We start from the raw sequence: 8,058 nt of genomic DNA, 5'->3' as shown, positions 1-8,058 counted from the left end.
TGCTTCCCTGGGCCTTTCCTGATGTCTGTGTCTTTTGATAATCAGAGAGATCAGCTCAGATGTGGGCCCCTGAGGTGGGGAGGCTGAGCGATCATCCGGAGCTGAGGTGATGCACACAGTAGAATGAGTGGGGAAGGCCCTGCAGCTTCGTGGGGAGGTGAGGTTCCCACAGTGGCATCCACGCTGCTTGTAGCTCTGACAGAACAAGACAGATAAGAACAATGGCCAAGAAACGTCCCCTTGCTTCCTCTGGCTCATAGATCTCGGTGGTCATGAGTCTTTTGATTTTCATGCGGTCAAGCTTTCCTTGTATGACCACATTCACTGTCCTGGCTTCAAACTTCATGCTAATAACTCCCAAATCCGAGTCCCCAGATGGCTCCCTTGAGGCACAGACATATTTCTAAAAGTGTAGGAAGTAATGAGAGATATTTCTTATCTGAGTGACCTGTAGTCATTGTAACTCATCCTGTCCCCAGGTTGGTGTCCATCTAACATTCACTGGTCCACCCAGGCTTCCAAGATAAAACCTCACGTTCATTCTTCATCAAGTCTCCACTCATCCAAACAGCTGCCAAGTCCCTCTTATGTCACCTTCTAATGCTCCCAGTCTGCATCTCTGGGGCACTGACTAGTTCAGGCCGTCTTCATCCCCTTCACATCCACGCAAGGCTCCTCATCATACATGGGTCATGAGATGCCCTCTTCTTGCTCAACTTCCTTCTACTATCTTCCTGAAACTCTCTGACCATGCTGAAGACTGTCTGAGGGACTTCTGGGCTCCAAGTTTCCCAAGGAACAGAGTTCAAGCCGTTATCCCAAGATTCCTCATGGTGGGTCCACACGCACCTCACCAACTTTAAACCTGCTCCCAAATTTATGCACCCGACCTGGGATTGCTCTGTATTCGTGGAGTCACCTCTCTATTGCCCTTTGTGTCTTTGTGTTTTAGCCTTTGCCATTTCTTCTCCTTCCCTGAAGATCCAGGTCCAAAGGCATCTTCTCAGTGGAACTTTCTTCAACGTCTCTACTTAAGCATTCTTTCTACTCTTTCCCAAAAGTCCTTTTAGCATATTTTCAAAATTACTTATTTTATTGAAGCACTCTATGGGTTTGTTTCTCTTTTGTTGTTTTTTCTTCATGGCCATGTTTCTTGCCATGCCTAAGCATTTTTGATTGAATGCTGGACATTTTGTGCAAGTTGCAGAGGCTCTGATGATGGTATTTCACCCCAGAGAGGATTCTTCTGTCACCTGGAAAGCAGATAGATGAGGGGTAGATTATCGTACCCCAAACAGAAACTGGGCTGACTGAGGCCACAGCTGCCCCACGTTCCTCCACATGCTCTCCAGAGGTTCCAACCCTGATCCTCAGTTGTCTTTGGTGGGGCTCTTCTCAGTTTACAGAGACCGTATAAAACTTCATTCCACCCATCAGCCATTTCTGCCTGTTTTGCTATTGTTGGTTTTAATTCTCTTGCCATTTGCATTTCCAGATTTCAGCAAACGTCTCAAGGGGAACCAATCTAAGCGCAGGATCACTTCCCTGCACCTGCTTCATCACCTGGATTTGACGCTCCAAGTTTTGCTTGACTTGACAGTCTTAATCCTCAGATCTCAAACGTGTCTGTCTTGCATCATGAGATCACTAAAAGTTCTACTGGTTTCTTTTCTTCCCACTGGTGGCCGTGTGGCAGGCCCTCTGCCTTCACGCTCAGACTCCCAACCTCATAACAAAAGCGAGAGACACAAGAGCAGCTGCAGAGTTCAGGCTCACCTTTCTGAAGTCCCTTCTCACAAGGACCTTAGCCACCTCCCCCCGGTCACCACGGCTAATCAGCAACATCTTCAAACGGATTTTCTTCTTTCTTTTTCAGTAATGTGACCAGTTTTTCTTGTTGTTCCTGGTGGGAGTGTTGGTCTGCTGCAACTAGTTCATCACAGCAGAAATGGAAACTGAAGTCAATTCCTTTAAGCTACAGTATTTCACATCACAATGTGCTATATTATATGCCACTTTCGAAAGAGTCTCCTACTTGGTTTTACAGACTGAAGTTCTCTCTTCATGAATCTGTAATGGATGGCTGCTAAGAAACTAGGAGAATGCTCAAAACTACATAGGCCTTTATGCTGTATTATATTTTATATTAACCGGGAAGTCTTTTTGCTTGCACACCGGGCTGAATTTCCCAGAAGTCGCAGAGATGAGGCAAGCAAATAAACCTACTGAAATTCTGTTTGTACACCTAAATCTACTGTACAGCACAGACAGAAGCATATTCATGTCTAGCAAAATTTTATAACAAGCACATACATTCATACCAGCATATGTAGAGCACTGGAAATATAATTCGAATAGTACAAAATTGTGGTATGGATATAATGATTGGAATTCAACATGAAAATTCATCATTCAAATGAGACAACAGTCTAATTATCCAGTCTAAATCTCTGCTCGTTACACTAGCTTAAAGGAAGCAATATCTGTTTTTCTAGGATAAAATTCAGAAGACCTGGTTTTCTGTCCTTATTATTTGACCCTAAGCAAATAGAATTTTCCTTAGGTCCATTTTCTCCTTTAAAAGGGGCCAGTATTATTTATGTTATCCTTGTCTTGTGGCTGTTTAGAGAAGAAAATTACATCATAGATATAAAAATACTATGAAAAGTTAAATGCATCTAAAATTATGTGTTATTATTAGCTTTAAAAAGTTTTAAGGGATTAGCAATACATGAATAGAGAAATTCAACAAGCTCACACCTGGGCATCTGACTCAGGAAATGGCTTTTTAGAAGAAGTGAGCTGGAGTGTGCAAAGCAAAAGCAGGTCCCAGGAGCTCAGTCTTGATGTTGGGTAGGCGGCCACGCACACGTTCTGATTTCAGAGAGGCCGGGGTCATTTCTGCTTCTCCATCCACGGTCCCCTTCCCCTCCTGTTGCTCCCAACCTCTTCCAAGTGCGCGCACACACACACACACACACTCAGTGCTTGCCCTCCTCTAGGGTCTAAGCCTAAAGCTGCATCATGACATCACTAACTCCATGGGGATAAACACTCTTGGGAACAACAACATTTTCAAGCCGTTGCCGCCATGTCTCTTCTTATGAGCAAGGCTTGCGTTCTTCCCCAAGATCAGTGTTTGCCATGGGAGGATCCGAAGGGCCCGAGAGCTCTGGGCTCCCAGGAGGGACAGGCTGAAGCTGGATGTGAAGAGGAAGAGAAAAAAGGGCTCCACAGGAGATACGGAAATAACATCAGCTCGGGCCTGGCCCCAACCGCACGTGGTGGGGAGGAGAGCAGGGCAAACGCACCTGGCCTGCTGCCGCCCTGCCTGCAAGGTCATGGCGAAATGGAGGTCAGCCGTTCTTCGAGGGATACGTGCTCTCTGCCAGCTTCTCTGCTGAGTGCTCTGTACACACGTCACTTCATTTGATGTTTATAAGAACATATGATTTTTCTTATACCATACATTATGGGCTGAATCGTGTCCCCTCAATTCTTATGTTGAGGTCCTAACCCCCAGTATCTCAGAATGTGACTGTATTTGGAGACGGGATCTTTAAAGAGGTGATTGAGTTAAAATTAAATTCACTGAATGGGCCCTAATCCAATATGACTGGCATCTTTATAAGAAGAGGAGACGGGGTCTCAGACGCCCTCAGAGGGAAGACCGAGGGAGGACACTGGGAAAGGTAGCCAAGGAGAGAGGCGTCCAGAGGGACCAGCCCTGCTCACACCTTCATCTTGGACTTCAGCCTCCAGAGCTGTGAGAAATAAATTTCTGTTGTTTTAGCTGCCCAGTTGGTGGTACTGTGTTACGGCAGCCCTAGCAAACTAGTGCACCACAGTGTACAGCAGGAAATTAGCTCAGTTCTGGAGAAAGAGAAAGATGCGGTCACCACTGTCTCTTTAGGTCTTTTCTGGCACTACGTACAAATACCGAAAACATACTTCTTCACTTTACTGTCAACTTTTAATAGACACTTCTATTCAAGCTTTACAGTGAAAAGAAACTACAGTTTTTTTTTCATCCCATTCCTTTATGCATGCTTTGTAAACTGGCTTGATTTTTATTGCTACTCCTTCTTCTTTTAATTTAATCCTCTAACTTAGAAATCAATAAAGTTCACAGGGAATCTTCTTAGTCCTCCTCTAATCATTACTGTAAAAAACTGGCCTTGCATTTACGATTTGTTTTATTTTGATTTACCTAGTATTCTCTTAGTTTCACTCTAAGAGAAATTCAGCAACAATAGTAATGGTGATAGAAAAGAATATTATGGAATAGCCATTCACCAGGTAAAGAACTTAAAATATATGGCTTCATTTTTAATTAAAATACATTTTTAGAGCAGTTTTAGATTTACAGGAAAATTGTGAAGGTGGTACAGAAGGTTTCCATATATCCACACCCACTTTCCCCTATTATTAAATTTTACATTGTGGTGGACATTTGTTACAAATAATGAACCGATACTGATCCATTATTATTAGCTAAAGCCCATACTCTTTCTGAATATCCTTCGTTTTTCCCTAATGCTCTTTTTCTGTCCCAGGATCCGTCTAGGATCACATTTAGTCATCCTGTCTCCATGGGTTCCTCTGGGTTTTGACAGTTTCTCAGACTCTCCATGCTTTTGAGGACTTGACAGTTTTGAGAGTGCTGGTCAGGTGTTTTTGGAGAAGGTCCCTCACCTGGAATTTGCCCAGTGTTTTCCTCGTGATTAGCCTGGGGCTATGTGTCTTTAGGGGGATGACCAGGAGGTCTTCTCAGCATCTCGTATGGAGGGTGCAACTGTCAACACGACCTACCGCTGCTGGTGCTGACCTGGATTGCCTGGCAGAGGTCCTGTCTCTTCACAGAGAGTTGAAGTGGCCCAAGTTTTCACAGCTGGTGAGGACTGGAGAGGAAATTTCAGGTCAGATTTGTATTTTCTAATTTGAAGTTTAATATTCTCTTAAAAAGGTAAACAGTACCTTTTTAGAAAACAAACTCAAATACACGCTTACTAAGGAAGGGAGGGCTGGAGGTGGAGACATACTGTTCTGAGAGAAGGAGCCCTACCCCAAAGCCCCTGGAATAACGCATATCAGGTCATCTGTGCCGCATCTCCGGGTGGGATCGTCACACAACCGCGGCTGGGGGATTTGTGTCGGAGGGCTGTAGTTTCCCAACATCTCTGTGTCAAGCGAGGGTCTGAGGTTGTAAGTAGGGAACGTGAGCTTTTAAGGCAAATGAACTATTTGTCTTTCCCTGATTTAAGACGGTTTTCCAGAGAACCAGAACCAATAAATATATAATCTCTCTCTCTCTTTCTCTCTCTCTCTCTCTCTCTATAAAGAGATTACATAGGTAAACGAATATGAGATTTGTTCATCATAAGGAATTGGCTCCTGCACTCATGGGGTCTGGGAGCCCCCCATCTGCAGGCTGGAGACCTAGGAGAGATGATGGTGCAGGTGAAGCCCAAAGGCTGTCCGCTGGAGGATTCCATCTCACTGGGAGAGGCAGGATTTTTGTTCTATTCTGGCCTTCCACTGATTGGGTGAGACCCATTCACATATGGAAGGCACTCTGCTTTACCCAAAATTCCCCAATTTAAATGTTGATCTCATCCCTCCACGCCCTCCAAGTGGACAATTAAATTCACCACCGCACTTGAGGCAGCTGAGCTCTCTCCTAAGAATGGAAAAAAATTAGGATAAAGGATGCTTCTTATGAATTCTGAGCAAATAGACCCCATTTCAGTAGTGTTAGTGCACCATAAACCCAGCTGATCTAAGGACCCCACAAAAGTTTGGGTCAGCGTTGGCTACACTCAGACGCCTATGTGAAGGAAAAAAGCGATTTTCAAAGAAATGAGCAACTTCCCTGTCGTGGAAACTTCTCTAAATGTCCCTCTACAGTGAATGGATAAACAAGATGTGGTATATATACACAATGGGATATTACTCAGCCATAAAGAAGAATAAAATAATGCCATTTGCAGCAAAATGGATGGACCTAGAGATTATCATACTAAGTGAAGTAGGTCAGAAAGAGAAAGACAAATACCGTATGATATCACCTTAAATGTGGAATCTAAAATATGACACAAATGAACCTATCTACAAAACAGAAACAGACTCACAGACATAGAGAACAGACCTGTGGTTGCCAACGGGGAGGGGGGTGGGAGACGGATGGAGTGGGAATTTGGGGTTAGCGGATGCAAACTATTCTATATAGGATGGATAAACCACAAGATCCTACTGCAGAGCACAGGGAACTATATTCAGTATCCTATAATAAACTATAATGGAAAAGAATATAAAAGAAGAATGTATATATATAGGTATAACTGAATCACTTTGCTGTACAGCAGAAATTAACACAACATTGTAAATCAACTATACTTCAAGAAAAAAAGAATTAAAAAAAAGAAATGAACAGCTTTCCCATTGTGTCTAAGCGGCTGTGCTTTCTCTTCTTAGCAGACAAGGGGATAATTTACTAAACAAAATATGTGGAGGCATCGAGACATCCATGCTTCACAAGGTGAAGCTTTATTGCAGTGACAACTTTATTGCTTTTTCCCCTCACCCTGAGATGAGTTTCCTGGGGATGAGGGGTGGTACCCTCCGCTCACCAGCTGCCATGGGTCTCATGCGCCAGCGATAATGAAGGTCTGAGACTGATGGTGACAGAGTCTGCGCATGACGTACTCGTTGGAGGACTGCTGAAAATATTATCCAGATTTCCCCACGACTTGGGGTGAGGCTGATAACCCGGTTTGCTCAGAGGCAGTGTGGGCTCTGGGGGATTAAAGTTCATGGTTTTTGAATGAAGGAGATTATCAGACTCAGTTACATCCCGATATCTTTCCTGGACGGAGCCAGAAGCTGGCTGGGCTCAAAGTGGGAGTCGCAGCTCAGAATCTCCGGGGCCTTTTTCAGCTTCCAGGATAACAGCATGGCTTAGCATTGACAATTGGCTTTATTGATTATTATTTTGATTTTTATATTAATAACATTTTATTAGTAACATTTTATATTAATAACATTTCCAAACCTGCATGAAAGTAGAGGATAATTTAGTGAAGATACCTGTCACCTGCTTCAATGATTCATTTTGCTAATCTTGTGTCATTTATAACCCCTCTCTCACTCTTCCCCTCCCCCAATACCCCCTGAAGCATTTGGCAGCAGATCTCAGACATAACATCACTGTATTTATAAATACTTCAGTATGTTTCTTTAACAGATGATATTTTAAAACGTCACCATAATAACATTTTCACAGCCAACAGAACCGAAAATAATTCCTTGGTATTATCATACACCCAGTGTGGGTACAAATCTCTAATTTCCTTAAAAATGTCTTTTTGGATATGGTTTGTTTGAATTAGGGCCCCAAAGGCTTCTACATAGTAGCCTTGGTTGGCATGCTTCTTACAGCCTTTTTTCTGTATTAGCTTTCGCTCCATCTTTTCCCTCACAGACCACCTACCAGCTCCTGGGAAGTGGAGGATTTACACAGAGGAGAACTGACTAGGTCCTGCGCTGGTGAGGGGGTCTTCAAGGTGCAGTAACTGGTGCTGAGTGATCAGATCTAGAGCCTTGATTAGAAGAAGGCGCTTTCTTCATGTTTCTGGCATGAGCACATCTCAGGTGGTCTTGTCTACACCCCACTGCATAACAACAGGGGCATTGAGACCCCACTGTCCTGCCTTCACGGAAGTGTGTTTGCACCTTGGGTTCAAATGTTGTCCGCCTGCTTCAGGGTCCTAGGGCCGCCTTTTAGTGTCTCCTTCAAGCGTTTTTACAACCATCGAGGACCACAGCCTGGATCCATTGTCTCATTAGTGATATTCTAATCCTGTCACTTCTTCTTTATTTAAGAATTAGAGTTCTCCCGAGAAAGAATGTTCCACTATTCAGTGGTACAGATGATCTTATTTACAAGGCAGAAATAGAGACACAGACGTAGAGAACAAACATATGGTTACCAAGGGGGAAAGGGGTGGGTGGGATGAATTGGGAGATTGGGATTGACATATACACGCTACTGTATACAAA

This window comes from Balaenoptera acutorostrata, chromosome 12, assembly GCF_949987535.1.
Source record: "Balaenoptera acutorostrata chromosome 12, mBalAcu1.1, whole genome shotgun sequence".
Taxonomy (NCBI): domain Eukaryota; kingdom Metazoa; phylum Chordata; class Mammalia; order Artiodactyla; family Balaenopteridae; genus Balaenoptera; species Balaenoptera acutorostrata.
This window is presented reverse-complemented; position numbering follows the sequence as displayed.